The sequence below is a fragment of the Electrona antarctica genome (genome assembly GCF_951216825.1).
Source record: "Electrona antarctica genome assembly, chromosome: 5".
Lineage (NCBI taxonomy): Eukaryota > Metazoa > Chordata > Actinopteri > Myctophiformes > Myctophidae > Electrona > Electrona antarctica.
In genome coordinates, this window is record NC_136810.1 from 36,002,904 (window position 1) to 36,026,904 (window position 24,001).

A 24,001-nucleotide genomic window follows, 5' to 3' on the forward strand; every position below is an offset into this window, starting at 1 on the left:
TTGAAAATAGTGTCATTTTTGCCTGGAATTGTTAGGACTGGCATGAATAATGGATGGCTGAGTAACCTTGTTGCTGCCAACTAAGGAACAAAATAACAATGTTTTCAAAATGATGGTGTCTACCTGAAAAAATACGCTGCTTATAAAAATGTAAGTGAAATTGGTGACCTACTGTATCAAATTATGTAACTTCAATGATGCAGTCGACAAGATCTAACAATCAAACTGTTTCTAAGGACAGGTCAAGACTCAAGAGCTATAGTTCCGATCACACAACTTTATGAAGTTGTTTGAGAATGGTAGCCGTCCCAGGCATGCAAAACTTCATTCAGAATGGTAGCCGTCCCAGGCATGCACAACTTCATTCAGAATGGTAGCCGTCCCAGGCATGCACAACTTCATTCAGAATGGTAGCCGTCCCAGGCATGCAAAACCTCATTCAGAATGGTAGCCGTCCCAGGCATGCAAAACCTCATTCAGAATGGTAGCCGTCCCAGGCATGCAAAACTCCATTCAGAATGGTAGCCGTCCCAGACATGCAAAACTCCATTCAGAATGGTAGCCGTCCCAGACATGCAAAACTCCATTCAGAATGGTAGCCGTCCCAGACATGCAAAACTCCATTCAGAATGGTAGCCGTCCCAGGCATGCAATACTTCATTCAGAATGGTAGCCATCCGAGGCATGCAAAACTTCATTCAGAATGGTAGCCATCCGAAGCATGCAAAACTCCATTCAGAATGGTAGCCATCCGAGGCATGCAAAACTCCATTCAGAATGGTAGCCAGCCGAGGCATGCAAAACTCCATTCAGAATGGTAGCCGTCCCAGGCATGCAAAACTCCATTCAGAATGGTAGCCATCCGAGGCATGCAAAACCTCATTCAGAATGGTAGCCGTCCGAGGCATGCAAAACTTAATTCAGAATGGTAGCCGTCCCAGGCATGCAAAACTACATTCAGAATGGTAGCCGTCCCAGGCATGCAAAACTACATTCAGAATGGTAGCCGTCCCAGGCATGCAAAACTACATTCAGAATGGTAGCCGTCCCAGGCATGCAAAACTACATTCAGAATGGTAGCCGTCCCAGGCATGCAAAACTACATTCAGAATGGTAGCCGTCCCAGGCATGCAAAACTACATTCAGAATGGTAGCCGTCCCAGGCATGCAAAACCTCATTCAGAATGGTAGCCGTCCCAGGCATGCAAAACTCCATTCAGAATGGTAGCCGTCCCAGGCATGCAAAACTCCATTCAGAATGGTAGCCGTCCCAGGCATGCAAAACTCCATTCAGAATGGTAGCCGTCCCAGGCATGCAAAACTCCATTCAGAATGGTAGCCGTCCCAGGCATGCAAAACTCCATTCAGAATGGTAGCCGTCCCAGGCATGCAAAACTTCATTCAGAATGGTACGGTAGCCGTCCCAGGCATGCAAAACTTCATTCAGAATGGTAGCCGTCCCAGGCATGCAAAACTTAATTTAATGTTGATTGATGAGTGATGCCCTAAAGCAGCTGTATCCAAAGTGCGGCCCTGGGGTGAATTTTATACGGCCCGCAGCTTCATACCTGAATTGTATTATGAACAAGACATTATGGGACATTTTTACAAGTACAGTTCTTTAACCTGGGCATTTCCCAAAGTCTGTGGCAGTGAATAGTTGGCAAATAATGCATAATGAGCTTTAGGTGATTTTAACTTGCAATTTCTTACAAATAGGACAGCCAAAAGTATATACAATGAGAACACAATGGGATGTACTGAAAATGATTACATTGCATTTATTATTATTATTGATAGGTGTAATTATGGTAGATAGTGTACATACAGTAGCTGAGAGTCAGAATCTCATAAAAACACCAGTAGATGCGCAACTAAAAACCAATGGCCCTGGATTCTCAAACCACAGATTAAAAACTGCTCTTTTCTGTGTTGTTTAATTTTTATAGATAAATGTATCATTAATGTGGTTGATGATCAACTGCGGAAATTACTTAATATTTGTATGCCTATAGCTTGTTACACATACAACGACAAAATCATCATCATACATGTAGTTACATTTACAGTTGTCAATCAACAGTCAACACACAAAATCCAAATTCAATGACCGGAAAAAGGAATAGGCTGAAACACAACGCGTATTCTTTGCCTATGCTTCAAAATCCATAAAAAGGGATTAGGAAGGGAAAAAGGCTATGCTATAATGATATGTTTTTGTGTTAAGATGAGTGTGCAACTTTATTGTAAAACCAGAATACTAGTTGTTTGTTTAATTAAATCCTTTCTTTCATACTCAGACATACAGTAGACAACATGCAGCATAGTACCTGTTAAGTGTGCGAGCACATGAGGCACGCACGCACGCACGCACGCACGCACGCACGCGCACACGCACACGCACACACACACACACAGACACACACACACACACACACAGTACACAGAGAGAGATGTAAAGGCCAGCAGCTGTCTTATATTCACTGCTGGGCAGCATGTAAAGCTGCAGCACAGCATCTGGGTCAGAATATTTGGAAAACATGGAGATCAAATGCAGCTCTCCAAATGGTGAATTATTATGACTTTCACTGGTGACATTTTCCAGCGGCATATGGCACCAAGCTCATGGGAGAGGAATGCTTTTTGATGAATACTTTGAGTTGGAGGGACCAAAGGACACTACTGGGCATATGTGGCCTTCTGTCTGTACCTTGTGAAGTGATAATGCAGCTTCACTTAAACCAGATTCTGACGCTACTGAGATGCCATTTTTAGAAGCATAAAATATCATAGCACAACATTATCATAGAATTGTAGAGGCATATTTGTGGAAGTGTGAAGTGTGTGCGTGCGTGCGTGCACGCACACACACCCAAAATTTCCAGAACGGCCTGTTATAGCGCCACCAGGAGGCAGACTTTTGTAAAACACTTTTTTTAATATTACTCGTCAAGTTAAAACAGAATACATCAAGCATAAAAAACATAGCATATAGAAACCAGCGTGAGACATGGATAATACTGTACAGGAGTGCCTAAAAAGGTTAAAATCAGTTCACATTAAAAGCCAGGGAAAAAAGGTGCGTTTTAAGAAGGGATTTTTCAAAAATGTTAATGGTTTGAGCAGCTCTAATATGGGGGGAGGTTGTTCCAAAGCTCAGGGGCTGCCAACGCAAAAGCACGGTCACCTCTTGTTCTGAGGTTTCGGGTTGTTGGCACGGTCAGCAGTGACTGGTCCGCAGACCTCAGAGCTCTGGTGGGGTTGTGGCGCTGTATGAGTTCGGCCATATACGGGGGGGCCAGGCCGTTGAGAGATTTAATGGTGAATAAAATAATCTTAAAATCGATTCTCTGTTTAATGGGGAGCCAATGGAGTGAGATTAAGACGGGTGTGATGTGGTCATACTTTTTGGTACCGGTGATGAGGCGGGCAGCAGCATTTTGTACTAATTGGCTTTCAAAGTTTGGAGGCTGGCAGCAGCATTTTGTACTAATTGGCTTTCAAGTTTGCAGGATTGGCCCGTTTTGAACAAAAAGCCTCAAATCATGAACGCAGCATGCAATTTACGTGAAATCTTTCACAGACTTTCCTACTAGGCTGAGGAATAATTATATCCCACCCTTTTCACATTGGCCTGTTATAGCGCCACCAACAGGTGGATTTTTGCAAAACACATTTTTGGAACAAAATGCCTCAAATCATCCAATTGCCATTCAAGGCGTAAGAAGAAATGGCACCCTTTTCACATTGGCCTATTATAGCGCCACCAGGAGGCCACAACCTGACCTGGCCTGGTGGAGACCTGTGCCCCGAGGGGCACTTTATCTAGTTCACTCTGCAACATACCAACTGACCCATTTGTATGTAATCGTTATAGTTAAGTATCGTAGAATGCATGTACACAAACATATTCAGGCGTGCAAATACAGACACGCATACACACACACACTCTCACAAGCGCACACACACACGCACGCATTCGCGCACACACACACACACGCACACGCACACACGCGCACACGCACACACACACACACACACACAAAACAAACATTTGCATTCAGCAATTTCCACCAACAAATTCAATTGAAAATGGTAAAGTCAGAAATTAATTATGCATCCAAAGCAAATGTACTGGAAAATATAATGTATGGAACAATTATGAAAATGGTGTGATTAAGTGAAAATCTCACATTAATTTAATTAATATTTCATTAGAATGCTCGATATACTGTGGGTGTAAAACTGTATAAGGTTGTTGAAAGAAATTCTGTTTTATGTAAAAAGAAAAAAAAAAGAAAAAAAAGGAAAGCCGGCAAAAAAGGGCTTGTGCTGCTTTTAATAAGATTTGAACTTCAAACCCTGGTTGTTACATACAGTACTACCAAGATTCCCAGGTGATTAACACAAGATGAAGGCTTAAAGCTACAATCCCTAAGTTTCATGGCTTCTTCCGACAGTGAGGTCTTGCCATTGTAAAACCGGGGATTCAAAAGATGGTCTACAGCCCCCCCCCCCTCCCCCTTGGGACAGACATGCTGTCACTTAAAAGATAACGACACGCACGCACGCATGCACGCGCACACACGCACACACACACACACACACACACACACACACACACACACACACACACACACACACACACACACACACACACACACACACACACACACACACACACACAGATCACTAAGGTGATCTCAACAAAAGTGACATACTGTATACAGTAAGTGAAGGTGCACTACAGCTGCACATGCCAACAGTCTTTACACATCTGTAGCCTACTAAAAGAGAATGCCCCAATCGAAGCCAACAAGAATAATAGATTCAAGTAGCAACACGGTTAATTTACAACCTTATTTTAAAAAACGGCTGGCGAAGGTCTGCATTCTTGCTATGGAGCACAACTTTCTAGTTGAGAACCGTTTTCATACCTTTGTGTTTTAGCGTACAGTCTGTGTGCATGTACTGTAGTCTTGCAGTGCATGTGTGTGGATGTGCGCACGCACGCACACACACACACACACACACACACACACACACACACACACACACACACACACACACACACACACACACACACACACACACACACACACACACACACACACACACACACACACACACACACACACACACACACACACGTGCAAGTGTGCATGTGAACACTCATGTCTGAGTGTTCCAACTTTGACCCCAGATGGTTTCCTTTGCTCCATGTCTTTCTTGGTACACAGTGGCTCTTTATGCCACGGAAGGCCTTGCCCTCCTTCCTGCCACCAGTCCACTGGGAACACTGCTCTCTGTGCAGTCTCATTGGCATGCTAAATAGCCCTGATATTTTTGTCTTACATTTAAAAGGGGGGAATTAAGCTGATCTATTGAGGGCTTATGTCCAGGGCATTTTAACTGTTTTTCATGGGCCTTATTTTGGAATCCGGCCAACTAGATTGAAAAGATGGGAAGGTTAGACAGTGGATAGAGAGGTTATTGACAACGCCGAGGCCAGTACTTTGAGGGACAAGCGGAAACAATGCGCTGACTGTTAGTCAAGGAGAGGCTTTACTGTACTGCATGGGGACATAAATGACCTGACTGGGCTGTTCTTCATATGCCCCCTTCCCCCTTTTCCCTAGAACGCTGTTACAATGAGACCAAGTCTAAGACAGCAATTTGTAAGTCAAGAGCCTACACTGGTAGAGTAGGGAAGAGGGGATTTGAAAGTTATGGTGTGTGAAGTGAGAGCCTAGGGTCCATTTAGGTTTAGGGTAAGAGCAGATCTCCTGGTCAGCTTTGTAAGCCACTTAAGTGGTACGTGTCACAGTGTTTACCATAAAGGCACCAGTTACTAAGTATTTGAGTACCATACATTTCCATTTATAAATACAAATGGAAATGGATTTGTTTATACAGTAATGTTGTGGAATTTGGTAATGCCAAATTTACGTTAACTGTAGTTTTGCATAATTTTGCGTAGCCAGATGATTGGAGAACTCTGCGAACACTGCCTACCAATAATCCCGGTGATATTTAAAGATAGATTTAAAAAATAACACCAATGCAACACCAATGGAAAGACTTTAGGGCAGACCTGCAAACTGGGATGTTGATATGATTTGTTATCAAAAATAGTGGGTGTAGGTTTGTTTGCAGGCATTTTCTCAGCTGTTCTATGTTCTACATCTGGATACACAAGACTGCGTTTAATTATTGATTATAATTATTTGATGATTTTAGTTCTCATTGACTTATATTGTCTCAATTAACTTTGGTTAAGTTACTTAATATATACCGTCATAATCATGTGTGAATAATTAGAATTGCCAAAGGATCAAGGGTATGTTTAGTCACGGCAACAGTAGGAGCAATGCTCATGGTTAACTTCAGTGTCAAGAAAATAATACCTGCCACTTGTTCTTCGTTGTCCAGTGTTGCAATGAACAAGTGAAGCTTTTTACAGAGGAAAATTTAAATTTAGAACATTGTTTGTGGTTGTGTCAAATTCCACTGACACAAATGCTCAGTAATAGTGACATTTCTTGTGTCAATTGAAAGCTATTATTCGAAGGGGTACTCTGTCATTCTGGGAACTTTACTAACATGCCAACTGTAGCTATTTAAGCTGCCGTTTATGATAGGCTCCCTGAAGTAACTAAACGATTATGAGAGCCTTGGGCTGCCACTGGAAACAAACTCACTGACACGGTGACAAAATCCCTGCCCCGTGTTTATATGCCATTTTGCAAAGAAATCAGAAAAGGTAATCATGTATGGAAGCCGGGGTTAAGAAGCAATGTAACAGTCTATTAACTTTAATATAGATATGTGGAATAAGCATATGCAGGGAGCCATTAGCATAAATCTTGGTTACACACGAATGGCGCAGTGCACGCTCCTCTCTCTCCGCAGACCGCAGTGGGGTCTAATGACAAATACTGTGAATGAACCATGCAAGCCTGCCGCCTGCTCGGTTGAGCTCTCAATTAGCCCCCTCACCACTGACACAAATCTACTGGTCCATTTAAAGCACTGTTATCGTGTGAAAAAAAACATATGAGATAAAAGGGGATTAAGGAAATGTAATGTAGTTGAGGATGAAACTCTTACTACAATACTACAACTACTGTATCAGGGTTGATTAAAGAAAATTTGGGATTTCTGACATTATTCTAAAGCTGCAATTGAGTGTCTGTCATGATTTATGAGCTTCTGCTTCACCCAGTGGCGAAACACCCATCTACAATACGTAAGCATATTGATATCCACCATATGATGACCATCAACTACTGCATCAGAGAGACTGAGGTCTGTGCACAATGATACCAGATGCATGTTCTGTTCCTGTTCATTCTGTTCTTATCCTTGTTTTCATATCTGCTAGGCACGTCATAAATAAAATAAATATATTCAGTATTTAACAGTGGACTGTTAAATACTGAATATATTTATCTGTGTGTCTATTAAACTTCAGAACGTGCCGTGTAATACTGCCTGGTACTGTCATGTTCTCCGTGGCACGCGACTCTACTGAATCATCACTCACGAACCCTTGATAGATGGAGAATCTTAAGGGACCACTCGGAGGGTCAACCAAATTCCTTTGCAACTTCCTTAGTATGTCAGGCATTTAGGTGATGCTTTTATAGTGACTGACTTGCAGTATCATTGTCATGGCTCAAAGTCACTTTAATAGAACATGTGGCTGTTGATGAAGTCACTACTGGCTGTTGCGTTGCAGAGATTGTTACGGTTTAGGAATGGCCTGACATGAGGCTGTCTTGCTACCTGTTCCTTTCTGCCACCACGGAGTGACACCGAGGAAACAAGAAGACAAAGGAAGAACAGTGATCTTCCCCTTTACTTAGAAGGATGGCGATGTCAGTTGATTGGTCAGTCCAAGACTTTATTGGCCCCAAACAACATATTCCAAAACCTACTGGATGGATTTGGTGTAGAGGGAAAACAAGGCAAAAATGTGCTTTGCGTCCAGTTTGAAAACAGCTTAACCGTTTCCCCGCCATTACCATAAATCTACTCAAATTGGTCTTTTATAGAGCTTTTGATCGATCAAGTCGAGATGCTACTAAAATTAGCATTGGATTGCTAGCTGAGGTTGTCAACAAGACTGGAGCGTGCCATCTTGGATTTCTCCTGCACCCGCGGCCAATCTATCTGTTTCTTTCAATCAGTTTTATCTCCAATTCCTTGTCCCAGATGGCATTTCTGGTCAAAACAAGGTTTATTCCACGGCAGATAGCCGACGTTGTGATCCTTGTGATGATGGTTCAGTCAGGACAACTCAAGAATGGATGGAATAGATATTTATTGAATATAAATGAGAAATATATTTATTATGGTTTGGCGATGAATTGGATCTGCTTTTTAAGTACTCAGATGAAGCGCATCATTCCCGGTCATAGGGACTCCGAATCCCCCGTACCTAAACAGTAGATCCAAAACGACAGGTGGTAGCTGGGGTGGAGGAGGGTGAGCAGCAGGTTTGTATACAGCAGCACAGCAGATATAGCAGAAGCAAGCAAGCAAGCAGGAGGAAGAGTGCAAACCTTCCAGTTTATGTAGCCGGTATGAAGATGGAGTGAGTGTGTGATTGGCTGAGTGAACCATGTGGATGAGAGTGTGATGTTGAGGCGGCCCAATTAACGGCCAGCAGCGACTGCACTGAAGTTTCCTGACTGAACTTGCTCTGCAAATGTCTGTGACAGGCGTGACGCTCATTTTCTCTGCTCTCATCGGGATTCCGGAAGTGATATGGAACAACACACACACTAGTATAGTAGTATGACTTCATAACATCCGGTCGCGGATTTTGGGCTCTTCAAAATAAGGGTTGAAGAATACGAGGTAAATTAATGAATGAATGCTGATGGGGAATGTATTCAGGAGCAGCACAGCCACAAGGCAAGTGGCCACTAGGCAGGCAAGCTTTTGATTGAAACTTAGCCAATGAAACTTAGCCAATTAATGTAAGGGGAGAGCAAAAGGTGTGTCTTACCTTGTGTCCTATCTCTGGGAGAGTTTACACTTGTTCATCTGTGCAGCTGATGTGTTTAGTATTAGTATGTTGAAATGCAATCAAAAACATATTGAAAAGTGTTGAATGTGTTTATTCAGACAGACTGGCGTTAAGAGCACCTATCAAAGATAGACATGTGTGTACAGTAGATGTCTCTACACACATCGGTGTTACCCTTTATTTCTAGCTACTACAGTATGCAGTAATACACTCTGTCCTGACAGAGAACTTGTTGACCTAGATACAGCTTCAGGCAAGTGCAGTAAATGGTTGGTATCCCAGGGGAATGTATAGTCTACTCATCAACAAAAGCAGCAATTTAAACACACACGCACGCACACACGCATGCACGCACGCACGCACACACGCACACACGCATACAGTATACATACATTCTAAACACATATACGCTTCTTTGGTCTTATTTTGGTGTGTGTTCTTTTCTGTTTCTACGTGTCTGTGTGAGTCTTTCCCCCTGGCAAGACCAGGTCAAGGTTGATTTTAGATCACAATGACAGAGAAAGCATACCACTGGACATGTCTGGCCCCTTTGGCTGTGGCACTTTGGGAAACGTACAGTATCATTCCCATATACAGTATGTTTCACAATATATGATTTAAAAAAATTAACAAAATAAATAAAAACCTTCACCACACCCATCAGTGGTCTTGGAATGTGTGCGTAGTTCTGTAGTTCTAACTATTGGGAAGCCAATTCAAAAGAAAAATGCCTAATTTCTGTACAGTGGTAGTAGAGGTAAAACACTGAAAATTACTGTGACCCGTTTACAAGATCCAGTAACAAGGATCTAAATGTTTTGTTTTTTGTTGATGTATCAACACAGCAACTGTCACAACACAATGCATCTTACAGGCAGCCATGTTGGAAGACACAAATGTTCTGTGCAAGGGCATCTATTAGTGGCATAACCATTGATGTGAAGTAGCTGGAAAGTAACTTAATCAGTATGTGCTACCTTACTGGCTACCATTATACGTTTGGCAATATGTGTTTCTTCTTCTTTTTTATGTTGTCATCCTTCCCAACCCTGTCCAGAAATGTCCATGCCCTGCAGAGGAATCCGTCACTGAATCACTATAGTGTTTCTATCTCATCGAGTCTGCAACACACTGACATACAATATACAGCCATATGCATTGCTGCATTGTAAAAGTGATGAATCACGTCGTAGAAAGCCCAAACTCAATTGAGTCGGTACTCAGCGTAGCGCCTTCAGGGGCTAATTGGATTGGTGTTTAGCAAGACCTCCAGATGAGGCAGAGATCGCCTTCATGCATAAAATTGTCTTTGTTTCTCTCCGTCATCGTTGTTCTCCCTTCCTCCCTTGGCTGCATTTCCCACTGCCTCCCCCAACGGCACGGACCATCGAAGGAGTCATGTTAGTATACCTTTGTCCCAGCATGGGAGGAAGAAGAAATGATCGGGTATTAAATTTCAATAACACATTTTCCCAGGTCCTCCAGAGTACAAGCAATCAAGGGTTAAATTGGATCTGTAACGTATGCTCGGTGACCCACAAATCGCTTACCCATCAAACAGACTCATTACGAGCCGGCAAGCAGATGAGTGTTTGTGAGCCTTGCCTCTGAGCGGTGGGGATTGTGTGTATTACCGCTAACACGGCTGAGGTATTTAAATTTTGATTTTTTCGTAATGGGTTTTGACATGTTTCATTTCCTCTGGGGGAAGCTGTGTGAGACCTCCGAAAGTAAATGTTGCTAAAAAGTCATCAAGGCAGAATATTAAAATGCCATCAAATAAGAATTTCACTAATGCGATGGGGCTTGGGCTTCAGGTACGCGGGGCCAGGGTCAGGGGGTCTTGGTTCTGGGAGAAACACTATTTGTTCCCCTTGGCTGGCTTCTTTCCCTCTTAAATAAATTATTAAACGACTTCCACCCTCCCCCTCCTTCCCGCCCCTCCACCTCTTGGGCCTCTCATAGCTCAGTCATAGCTTTTGAAATGAAAAGCTGATATGAAAAGAACAGCAGCACCTTGAGGTGCAATGTGGCCAGCAGAATACACTTACATTTCCACCTGTCTGAGGTGTCACTCTATGTAGAATGCCTTGTATTATTTATTTCTGCAATAAAGTCAGTCATGCATGCAAAAACAATAATTACACTAGATTTGTAGTATTTGCTCATTTTAATTTGATTGGGATACTAGTCTTCACTGTATTTTCAAAACTCTGTCTCCACTTTGACTTTTATCGCAGCTAAGGTTTAAATCGTACTTTTTGTATTCCATGGGTATTCCTTTTGAGGCCATTACCAGGCTGACAACCCACCAGCTGTCACTAATTGCCCACTAATGGGTTTCGGTGGTCTGATGGTTTGTCTGTGAGGGGCGTTCCAAGTCTACACTGGAGGTCCTTCTGGCTTGCCAAATCAAAGGGGACATACTTAAAAAGCATGTCATGTTATTCAGTTATATCAGCTCAGTCTGCACACCTCCATGATAACAAGTCATGCTAGGTTAGAGATTCAAATGTAACATTTTTGCTATATTATATTTACTGTATATCTAAATGCTGCAATTAGTCATAGGGTGATGGCAAATGTCTCCTATACATTATATGAATTATATTTTGTAGATTATTTACTATACACCTGCCACTACCACACGTAGTAGTTAAAAGGAGACTTATATAGCTTTGTTGGTGACAAATATATTATCATGCATGGTATTTTCCATTCCTTGTCATTGAAATCTTTGCAGGAGACAAGAGGGGCACGTGTCTGCCCTCTGCGTCAGCCAGCCTGCTAATAGATGTGAGAAGGTCATCTGGCATTAGTGGCAGAAGTACGTTAGCATTTGTGCTGAGCGTCTCTTGCCAGACTGTGTGCATGTTTGAAGGCGCTTGGACAAGCAGGCCCTTTCATGGTGATGAATGGCTTTTTTCAAGCGTTCTGCTCCCTAGTTATGAGAAGGGTGACCTGGTCATTGGACGACTTTATGAAGCTATAAAAAATGTATGTCAGTCTGCAGTCCCTAATGCCATCCCTGAACGGGGGAGGGAGGGCGGGAGGGGAAGCTAGAATGGTAAAAAGGCCATTTACCGTGTCTCTAAATAGCTCTCCGACTGCCCTTCTCCACTTATCTGACAATGTCCTTGTCGTCAAGACTATTTTTTTTTTTTTTTTTTTTTTTACATTTTTGTCCTTTTTTATGGGTCACATTTGAATCAGTGGTAGACAAGATGGTATTTCTAACCAAGCTTTTTACAGTCCAATTTATTTTCCTGTCTTGTAATTATTATGTTGTCACTTTCGGTTGTACAGTACTGCTGGAATATGGAACCACACTGTAGTTTGAATGATGCCACCTAAGACTTGGTTACATTTCTCCAAATCAGTACAAAATAGTGCATTTATATAGGCTTGTATCACGTAGACCCAATATCTTATTTACTGAATACCATAACAATGCAAGTGCAGCGTAAACACATGACCAGGAATTCACTATGCCACTATTCTCCTCATTTACATGTGACATGGCTGGATGTCATTAATCACAAATGTCTCCCTTTTAATAAATATGCAAATTCATATTAGCCAATTGGTGTTACAGCTTTTGTGTCATTAATAAATCATGAGCTTCTTTGTGGGATATTTACAAAGGTACTGGGACACAAACAAGTCATGAATGCTTTCATAGTAGCAGAAAGTGATGTGCAGCAAACAAAGGCGTTTTACAATCTTGGGGTCTGAGTATTAAGAATACATTACATTACATACATTACATCTGTAACACAGTTCACTGTAACGAGTGTCACATTAATAGGCTATTCTACTATTCTATTCTATGTTAATACAAAAGCTAAAGTGAATGTCATATATATATATATATATATATATATATATATATATATATATGAACCCAAATTAACCTAACTGCATTATTGAGTGCTTTATTACAATTGAAGGTCTGTTGACATTCTGTTTATTGTTTTTTAGGTTATCTGACCTCAATTGCTCCCAAAAACACCTGAACTTTGAACATTCAGAGGATTTGCTGCTGTCTGAGTTTCTGAATAATTAGGCAAAAAAAGTGCTTTGCCTGTGGATGGTGATGTCACCATCCACTAATCCCGCCCCCTCTCCTCTCCTCCCTTACCCTCCCCTATGATTCAGCCTCTGGGAGGAGGCGGAACAGAGGCATGATTGACAGGCAAAAGCCCTTAGCAGTGACATCTGCTGGCAAATTGTTATTTTTTCATTGCAACTCAAAAGGTTAAGGCTTCAGAACACACAGCCAGCCTTTATTGTAAACTAAAGTCATTCAACAACAGTACAGCAGTTTGATCATTTAGAACTATATTATACACATTGAATTAATTGATCATTCAACAAAGTTGATGAGCTTATACATAACACATTAAACGTAGTTTTGCCGTTTGCCTTCTCAGTCCCTGATGTTTCCTCTCTAGGCAGCCTTTACTCCCAAGCTGCACTGCCCCCACCAGTCAAATAATTATGTATAGTATTATTTATGGGTTATATAGAGATTGTTATGGTTAGGTTTATGGCCATACTGTAGTTGGGGTTAGTGCATGTCAATCCTATAGAACAGTGGTTTTCAACCCTTTTCATAATATCAAGGCCCATTATTTATTCGGCATTTGAGCCACGGACCACCACTAGCCTCTCAGACCTGGCCGAAACAAACATAGAATATTTTGTTATCATTGGATAAGATTTTTGGCAAACGTCAATCAAAATAATAATTCTTCAACTCTTGAGAGCGGTCCATTTGGTTTCATTTTATGCTCTCACGAGTTCAAGATCTATAAGGCTCCATTTGGTTACCAACTCTCCATCCTTTAGCTGGGGACCACCTGGAACCGGTAAGAAGAGGAAGAAGTTCGCACACCGGTCTTGAGCTCCAAGCTTTTACTTAAGGAAGATGAAACAACGTTTCGCCCCCTTCGGGTCTTCGTCAGGAATGAAGTATACAAAAGTAGGCGTGTGTTACAAGCGTCACAATGGACCAGCCGCCCTGCAAACAAGTAATTAATGAGTGATACACCCACCTCAACTACTAGACCATCCTAAAATAGATGTCAGGAACTAGTAGAATAAATATTAGATATTAATGTGGCACTAACGCCAATTGTAGAGATAGCGATTTCATAAAATCGGGGGTAGGGGGTGGGGTGGTACTATGGTACAGAAAAATAATTAAGTGTAAATAAAAAAAATCTAAATATTGCTAGACACAGCTTAAAGCCTACAAATAGTTATCATAAAAACAATGAAAAAGATGAATAAGGTACAAAAAGGTATTTTTGAGGGGCGCTAGCCCCTCCTATATACAGGTTTGTTTGTTTTTAGTTCAATGTTTGTTCAATGATTTACATCATCTTGTCCCTAACACAAACATTAAATGCCATTAACAATAAAGATAATTTAATGTTTGTTTTACATCACCATTACATCACCTAATCATAGCAACATGAGTTAGACTTTAATATATTAGCGCCCCTCACTTCAAACAGGTGTGATTTTTAATAATTATTACCTCCTCTAAGAAGAGGCCGGAGGAGACTTAAACATCAAAAAGAATTATTAAAAATAAATGAAAACACTAAATGAAAAACACGGCCCCCTCACTTATTAGAAGGACAATATCGGTCACCAGAAAAAAGATTGGGTGTTTGCCATGATTCTATCATGGTTAGAATGGAGTTTGAAAAGGAAGGGGGCAGGGCAGCTAAAATGAACGAAAATACATCGCATGGATGCACCTGGGATGTATCCTCAGTGATCCTCCTCAGTGGTCATCAGGGTTTCGGGTCTCGCAAACATCATACCTTCACCTCGGGTGACCCAGCCGGGGTGATCAAGTCCCGACTTACGTCCCAGTAGCTACCCTCGATCAGACCCACTAGGGAATGACCGGGGCCACACAATCCGTTGGGACCACTCCGGAACTACTCTGCCGGGACTGGGAGGCACAATTCTGGCAAGTGGAGGGACTAGGCTCTGTGGGTTGACTCCAGTGCGGGCCCTTCCTACATCTCACCAGGTCCACTCCTGCTCTCACCAGGAGTACAGCCAGGACCTGTGCGTTGCACCAGACCCCCAGCACCAGACACTTCATTCAGGAGTGGTGGATTCTTGAGCCGCAATGGTTCTGCAGGCTCCACCTGGGCAACGGTGGTACTGCAGGCTGCTGGGACTGGGAGGCACAATTCTGGTAAAAATGAATATCAAGTATCTAAATACTGAATGAAGTAGCCTAACTTAAACATTTTCACATAAGCCTGAGTAGGCGATAAAAAGTGTTTTTGAAAGTGAAATATCCCTTTTAACACAATATAAGTTAAAACATGAGTAAAAACAAAAAAAGAAGGGGCACGGTAGTCGGTAGTGATGTCGCCTCACAGCTAGAAGGTCCTGGGTTCGATTCCCGCTGGGGACGCTGTGGGCGTGTTCCCTCCTCCGTGTCGTCAGTGCCCATACCCGAGGTGGGGTTGGCAAAAGGGCCTTTCTGTGTGGAGTTTGCATGTTCTCCCCGTGTCCCCTAGGGTACCCTCACAAAAACATGCAGTAATCCTGGTCTCTAAAACTACCTCCCCCTGGCCAGCCATGGCGCCTGATGGAGGGGAAAGGATCTGGTCGGAATAACGTGTTCCTTCCACGCGCTACGTCCGGCCAGGGAAATTCCCCCCCATCAGGTGAAAAGAAGCAGCTTGGACTCCTCATGCATAGAAGGAGGCATGAGGTCAGTCCGCTGCCCCCCCAGGTTGGCAGAGGAAGTGTAGCGCCCAGGATTACATTAGATAATTGGCACTGGGTGAAAAAACTGGGTTGCAAAATCGTGGGTTAAAAAAGGTTAAAAAAATAATAATAAAAGAAAAAAAGAAAGAGAAAATGAACATTATTATCCCAGAAAAGGTTTGACATTGAATTCCTCGTTGAGGCCATGAGGAGCCATAGTATTAAGTGTGTAAATATAATAAGCCTCACGTTGAAGTAGAAGCCGATTGTGATCACCACCACTGGGGGGGGGGGGGGGGGTCTCTAAACCTTTTCAATGCCCCAATAACATAAAGAAGAAATACTGTGGCCCTCTCTCTTAAAATAGGGATGCGTAAAGCTCCGCTTGTTTTACCAATATACGCAAGCCCACAAGGGCACTTGATGAGGTAAACAACAAAAGTAGTGGAACAGGTGATAGCACCACATATGGCTATCTCTTTGCCACTATGAGGATGTGTGAAGCACTTGCTTTTTGTGGTGTAGCTGCATTGAGCAGTTTGCACATTTGTAGTTGCCAGGGGGAATGTCTGATAAAAATGTAGCGTTGGTGGTGGGGGGAGTGTAAGAATGTATAAGTTTATCCCTTAAATTAGGAGAGCGTCGAAACACCAATTTGGGGGGCTCTTTTGAGTTTAGGATCAGTCTCAATGATATGCCAATGTTTTAAAGGATCTGTCTAAACACAGAGCCCAAGGGAAAATACCTCGTAATACAGAAAGGGGAAACATTTTTAGGTTTTGTGCGTGTGACAGGGTTTAGACATTCCTCCTGTGTGACCATCTGGAACCCCCTCAAGGACCACTGGTGGTCCCCGGACCACTGGTTGAAAACCACTGCTATAGAAGAAGTCTCAATATGTACATGTACTGTACCAGTCTGAGAGGAAATGCTGTCTTATAGTTTCTGGGCAAAAACATCCCCTCTGCAGGCTTCTCACAGTCTTCTGTGATTTGGTGGCAACAATGTTAACTGCTTTAAAAGTCTTTAAATGCTGTGTTCTCCCTGTGGACTTGGTGTGACTTCAGTTTCTCATGCTGTAATGCCATAAGTAGAGGATTCACAGGAAATACTGCTCATAGCCTACAGATGTGAACAGATGGAAACAAAATTAATGTGGTTCCTCTGTTCCAAACATGCACACTTTTAAAGTAACAGTTAACAGTATCGCTTTTTAAACTGTTGTTTTACATTTTCATACAATACAAGATTTGATGTCTACACTTGTTACTTGTCAGTTGTCACTTGTTATTCGTTGAAGTTTTCATTACACTTTTTCATAGTAGTGCACCTGTTGACTTCTTAAAACTGCTATAGGAACTTTTCCCAGAGTTTCGCATGTATAACAAAATTCTCAAAATAGATTGGAAATGAAGCAGTTGTTCTGTTATCAGAGTAGAGAGGCTAAAGTGAGATGTGAGGGCTGCACTGCCTGCCTCTGTCTCGTGGTGAGCAATCAATCATGGTTCTCTCCGTAGTCTCTGTGATCTGAAAACAGCTGTAATCTGTGGTCATTCGTGCTAGAGTAGATTGTTTGCCAAACTATTACCATAACTGTCAAGCCAAATCAGTGCAATAATCTCATCGCTTTGGACAGATGCGGTTCCTCTGCATTATTGATACGGTCATCTCGGAGAGAGAGAGGGAATTATAAAACATAGTTCTATTTACAAAGGGAGATTGGCTTGGTCCTTGAGAGTGAGTGAGTGGGACAAGCACCTCTAGAAAGTGAGATATAGCCAAGTTCAGGTGGAGTAAAAAGGAAAAAAAGAAATTTCCTGGCTCTTTAAGGTCACCTCACCCCACGGGTCTACTTCCGCTCTGAAAATGAATCACCAGAATACACAGTAGACTGATTTTTCAGTGCCTCCACTGGCACCCGGATAGGAACATTAAAAGATTTTTACCCCCCCCCCCCCCCCTTCAAACAAGGGTTTCAAGGCATGACCCTCATGACAAGACAAGTGATGCATTAAGTGATGTATTAACTTATGTATTCATAGGTTAACATAAGCATTTAACCCACATATTTCGCTTCTGTATGTATGCCATTCTGTTTGTTTTTTTTGCTTAATTTTAAACTAAATTACATTTGGGATATTGGCAAAAGAGGAAAAAAAACAGTTTAGTAGGAACAGAATTTAATGTTTCCATTACAGCACATGGCTGTGCCTTGTGGAAAGGTTGTGAACCAGAGCAAGCAATGCATGTTTATTTAGCAGCCCTTCCAACTGAATGAAACTGGCTTTGTGTATTAGGGTGGCCAATGAGACCTCCCACATTTTTAAATTGCTTTGCCTTAGAAGTACAGGTATATGGTAGTGTGATGCTATTAGTGTTGGCACTGAAATACATCATGCCCTTACAGGTAGGTGGACAAAGTGAGAAAGAAAGAAAGAAAGAAAGAAAGAAAGAAAGAAAGAAAGAAAGAAAGACTTTAACCACATGAACTCTAGCGTCCCTATTTTGGTAGATAGATACTGTAGCCTACTCATCCCTGAGGAGAAATTACAGCAGCTCACAGAGATATCGTATCAATAAAAACATATTATAATAAAAATATCTAAAATAGGCATCTAAGCATAGTCAAACCTACAATATGAAAAAATATATTCATTGAAGATAGATCTATAAGCTCACAATACATCACATTGCAAGCTTGTAGATTTGTAATTTGCAGCAAAAAAGATTAAACGGAGCATACAGTACAGAGCCCTTGGGGCTAAGTATATAGGGTTTAAGTGGTTCAGTTACTTTCCTTGTTTTACCGCCATTTTTACAGGAGCTGAAATTATAAAATTATCGACAGTCCATTTGCCAGACTTTCCTTTGTGGAAACATGTGGCCCTTGTTGGCAAAGGGCAACATTTGGCAGGATCAAGAGAAAGCGATTACAAGTCCTGGCATATGGAAGAACAAACAGTTCCTCATTCAGTGCATCAGGTCTGTGCCACCTTCATGGACTTAAAAAAAGAAACATGATGGATGTCCAGAAGTGATCTCTGGGTTTGGGCCAGTGAACGATACTGGATGACCCTTCTGTCTGCACAGGCTCTTTAAATAAATACCGTACGATAAATGAAAGGCTATCACAAAAGGTTGTCTGTACTAATTTTAGATTTTTGTTCCGGTACAGCCTATTTTATCGCAGTCAATTAACAACAAGGTTTATCAGCTGCCTACTGTATATTACTCATCGTTTTGAAATAAAGTCCCAAAGCACTTGTAGTCTGCTAGGTTAACACATTCAGACCGTACGACGTGTGGAGCCGTCCTAGCTAATCCACCGATGGATTGCGAGGACTTGTACACACGTCCTAGCGCTTTTTCATTGATATCAAACGAAAAAAAGAAATATTCAGATGTTTTAATTTTTCTCCTTCTGCAATGTACTCCTTGCTGTTTGCGCATGCGCGCTGCCGCTCACTTCCTTGTTTAGCGCTCAGAAAGAAAGGCTCGCCGCGCGTAATCTAGGGAGCTCTCTGTGGTTTTGACCAGATGGGTATACTTCTGTCTTCATTTCTGACTTCAACATGCCTCTCGCCCGGAATATTAATATTATGTATCGCGACACCCCTAGTTGCAACGCATTGGGAGCATGCCATGCAGTTACTTTCAGCAAAGAGATTTGATGTAGAGGGAAAAAAGGAGGGGACCAAGTACAGACTCCTGGGAATTACGGTCAGGTTTGATGAGTTAAATCACTGGCTATGACTTTGCATTATCCATATACTGTACAATTTAGGCATTTAGCAGATGCTCTTGAGTCTTAATCCAGAGCGACATATAATAAGCAAGAACAAAAAAGCATGGCAATACATCACATACATAAAATGTAGTCATCATGAAACATGCATAAGCTAAGGCGTAACAGTGGAATATCTATATAATGAAACTATACATATAAACTATACATACTATACTATATACTATACTATATTATGACTACATAAAATGCAATTCTAGTGCTGTCTACGTAACATGCTATAAGTCTGAATAAAATGCTATCTAAGTCTATATAAAGTTCTATCTAAGGGGCTAGGGTAAGTGCTACGGGCCATGGAGTCTGAAAAGGTGGGTTTTCAGACTACGGCGGAAGATTGGGAGTGAGGCTGCAGTTCTGATTGTGATGGGAAGTGCATTCCATAGTTTTGGAGCCAGGAGGGAGAAGAGTTTGGGACGTGTGGAGCGTTGTCCCGGCGTTTTTAGTGAAGGTACTTCCAGCTTCCCTGCGTTGGCTGTACTGAGTGAGCGGGAGGGTTTGTAGGGTTCGATCATACTTGCAAGATATGGGGGAGCCATGCCTTTGGTTGCTTTGAATGCCAGCATCAGAGTTTTGTATTCTGTGCGGGCAGCGACCGGGAGCCAATGGAGGGAGCGGAGAAGGGGGGAGACGTGTGAGAATTTTGGCTGGTTGAAGACCAAGCGAGCTGCGGCATTTTGGATCATCTGGAGAGGCTGTACCTCTACAAGCCTCCATTCTGCCAAGGTGCTACATATAGGCTACGGTAGGGCTCGAAGGATGCACAATCACTACAGAGTACAGACACGCAAATAGTCAAATTAATGTTTTGCCATTATCCTTTGCAGGAATATTGTTGTGAAAGTAAACCTACTCTTTACCCCAGGCACCATTCATTAAAGCCAGATGTCTGACCTGTAATGAAAAAGTCTCTGAGCTTAGTAAATTTGTACTTATTATCCCTATTGATGTTTAAATTTTGTCATGGCTGTAACTACATACGCACTGGGCAGTGACAGAGGTAGTGCGACCTCCTTCGATCCATAATTTACACCTGTTAGTTGACTCCCCCGTCGTTTGTGAGTATACCCAGGCTTAAAGGTTAACAAAAGAGAAACAGGCCAAGCTCTGCTGCCGCTACAGCAGATCAATGTCAAGTAAATAACCTTTTCTACCTTATTTCCCCGAGTAGTATTGATCTGTTTCTTCTCTCCCTGTCCTCCTTCCACACTCCTTCACTTCCCATGTCTGGTACTCACTTTCCTTTTCATGTCTTCTCCACTCACGTGCATCCATTCATATCCCTTTAAATAGTGTGCACTCACGCACGCGCGCGCCACCTGACCATCCATTCATAGAAGTTTAAACATTTCACGCTCATGACACGTGCAATCGTGCATGTTAACTGGCCGTCTATTCATATACTTCCATGCAATCAAATGTAGTCTTGAAAAGTACATAATAATAATAACAATATAATAATAATTATAACAATAATAATATGTAATATGATTTATATTGTGATGTATTATGATTATTATTAGTAGTAGTAGTAGTAAGTAGTGTTCCTAAAATGTTCTCAGTTGTTTGTACAGTTTAACTTTTGTAGAAGGTTTTGTGTCAAATTAAAAAAGTAACTATATATTTATCACACGTGTGTGAAGTGAGGGGTGACCACTGTATTTATATCAGCAAAATGACATCTCAATCTTTGTTTAACTGCTGCCCTAAACAAACATTAAAAGTCCTATAGATTTGGCTGCCATTCCATTTATGTCACATGTGCTCTAAACAATCATTAAAAAGTCCAGACTTCACTGCCATCATTTTCAAAAGCCTCCCCAAAACAACTTTACCAGTAAGGACTTCACATTCACAATGGTAGTGTTGGAAAATCAACACTTGCATGTTAAGGGTTTGCAACAGTAATGAGTTTATCGGGATGTACAGTATGTGGGCTTTTATTATTTTGGAGGGGCACTAGCCCCTCCTATATCCAGCTTTTGGTGTCTGTCCACAAACTTTGTCGTACACAAACATTAAATTACCATTGACAATGGAGAATTTTACGTCATAGTGTCTAAGCAAATAGACAATAGTGTCTATTTTACGTCATAATGATGTACGATGATAAGAGCGCCCCTCACTTCACACGGGTGTGATTTTCATTTGTATTATAATCCCATAGGGGGATGTTAGATCGCCTCATAAAAGAACCGTGTTTGAAATCATCCCGGCGGTCATATGGATATGAAGAATCAACTGACTGCGAGAAAATTAAGCTAATGTTACTGCTGCTGAATAAGTTACATTTTCGCTAGAACAGACTGTATCAAATCGTAAACGATACAGAGACACCTCCCTGACAATATCGCCGAAACAGAAACAGACCCAATGTTATTCTCCATAGAGAAATTACTTCCGCAAACCAGGGGATGAGCGAGTGATGTCAGGACTTCGGCACTCTATACCAGGCTACTTTAATGAGTATGTTAAATTGCTCTTCAAGGTAGAGATACAGTATATTCGAAAAAGTACAGCTATATGGCAAATTATGCCAACCGATATTTTATGGCCAAATTCGATATTCCAATTTATGACTTCAAACTCATTACAGTATTCTCCCACGAGGATGTCATTTTTTGATGAAAGGCTATAGGTAGTGATCTTTTGTTTTGAGGGGCGCTCAGAATTACGTCATATGGCGGCCAAGTCTATGGACTTTTAAAGTTTGTTTAGAGCACTTTTAACAGAGTGGTGGCATATGGACTTTTATTGTTTGTTTAGAGCACTAAACGTGACGTCATGTGGCAGCCTATGGTGTGATTTTTGTGCCCATCCAATGCATGGCATTTGAAGATTACGTCATATGGCAGCTAAATCTATGGGATTTTTCATGTTTGTTTAGATCACTTATGGCATAAATCGTTTGCCAGCCAAGTCTATGGACTTTGAGGATATTATAATGGTTGTTTATTTAGATCACTTATGACGTAAATCGTTTGACAGCCAAGTCTAGGGAATTTAATGTTTGTTTAAGGCACTATAAATGACGACATATGACCGATATAAAATACAGTGGGCGCCCCTCACTTCACATGAGTGAAGCAACTTATTAGTTGCTTGGAATTTTCACAACCACCTACCTTTGAGGTTAATCCTCTGTGGAATGGTGTCCTCAGATAAACTTGTAAGCACAGCTAACCCCAGACACAGTGGGAGCCTGCATCTCTATTGATTTTCTTTTTTACATGCAACGAGGGAGAGAGATAGCAGTGAGACAACGGTTGAACAAGACTCTGGTATCTGTCCATGTTATACTACAATGCGTCATGTCTTTCAGAGAATGAAAATCACACCCGTGTGAAGTGACCATTTATTGTCAATGGCATTCAATGTTTGTGTTAACACAACTCAAAGCTGGACATAGGAGGGGCTAACACCCGTGTGAAGTGAGGGGCACTCTTATCATTATACATCATCATACATCATCTCATGAACAACTGAATTTATGTGATTGGTTAGCCGATTTGCTCGACTACATGATGTAAATTTTCACTTCATTGTCAATGGCATTTAATGTTTGTGTTGCCACAAATTTACGTCATATTTGGCGGACATTTGACCTAATTTCTCAATGGCAAATATGAGACGTGTGTGGACAAAAGCTATATATAGGAGGGGCTAGCACCCCTCAAAAATCACACCCATCATCTATTGCTTCATTGTTAATGGGAATTTAATGTGTAGTACTGAAATAGCCAATTTGCTCATCTACATATGACGTAAATTCTCCATTCATTGTGAATGGCATTTAATGTTTGTGTTAGGACAAAAGTCTACACTATAACTGAATATAGGAGGGGCCCTCAAAAAAGTCATAAAAGTCATAAAAAGAATAAAATCACACCCGTGTGAAGTAAGGGCCGCTCTTATCATCGTACATCATCATCATTTGCTCAGACACATATGACGTAAATTCTCCATTCATTGTCAATAGGAATTCTTTGTGAACAAAAATCTTCCATCTCACCCTTGGTATTCCCTCATACAGGTTCTTGTTGGTAACGTGTACACTCTTGCTGATGTTAAGTACTGCATGCAACATTCTGGTGTAGCACCCGTCTACGGACTTCTGTAGGGTTGGCTTCATCCCTCCAGGCCTCCTCATATTGCTTTTTGCCTTGCGCTGCCTGCACTCCTTGCACACCCTCCATCAGTTCCTCCTCTTCGATGGTGTCGTATGTACTGAAGACAGTGGCGTATCCAGGAATGACGTTTTGGACAGGCAAGATGTGTTAATTGTCGTCTCCCGCGCACATTCGTAGCACTAAAGGTTTTCAAAGAGATATATACCTGCCAGACGAGTAGGATACAAAGGCTGAAAGGCATGCATTTACATTCCAATGGGTGATTGAGGGTCGCGCTCTACCGCA

The 24,001-nt window shown here is 41.7% G+C and overlaps 1 protein-coding gene across 1 annotated transcript in view; it reads right to left on the reverse strand.

Annotated features, from left to right (window-relative positions):
* The window catches only part of lysmd4 (LysM, putative peptidoglycan-binding, domain containing 4), a 205,027-nt gene that overhangs the window by 90,519 nt on the left and 90,507 nt on the right, over positions 1–24,001 (reverse strand). The window lies entirely within an intron of this gene.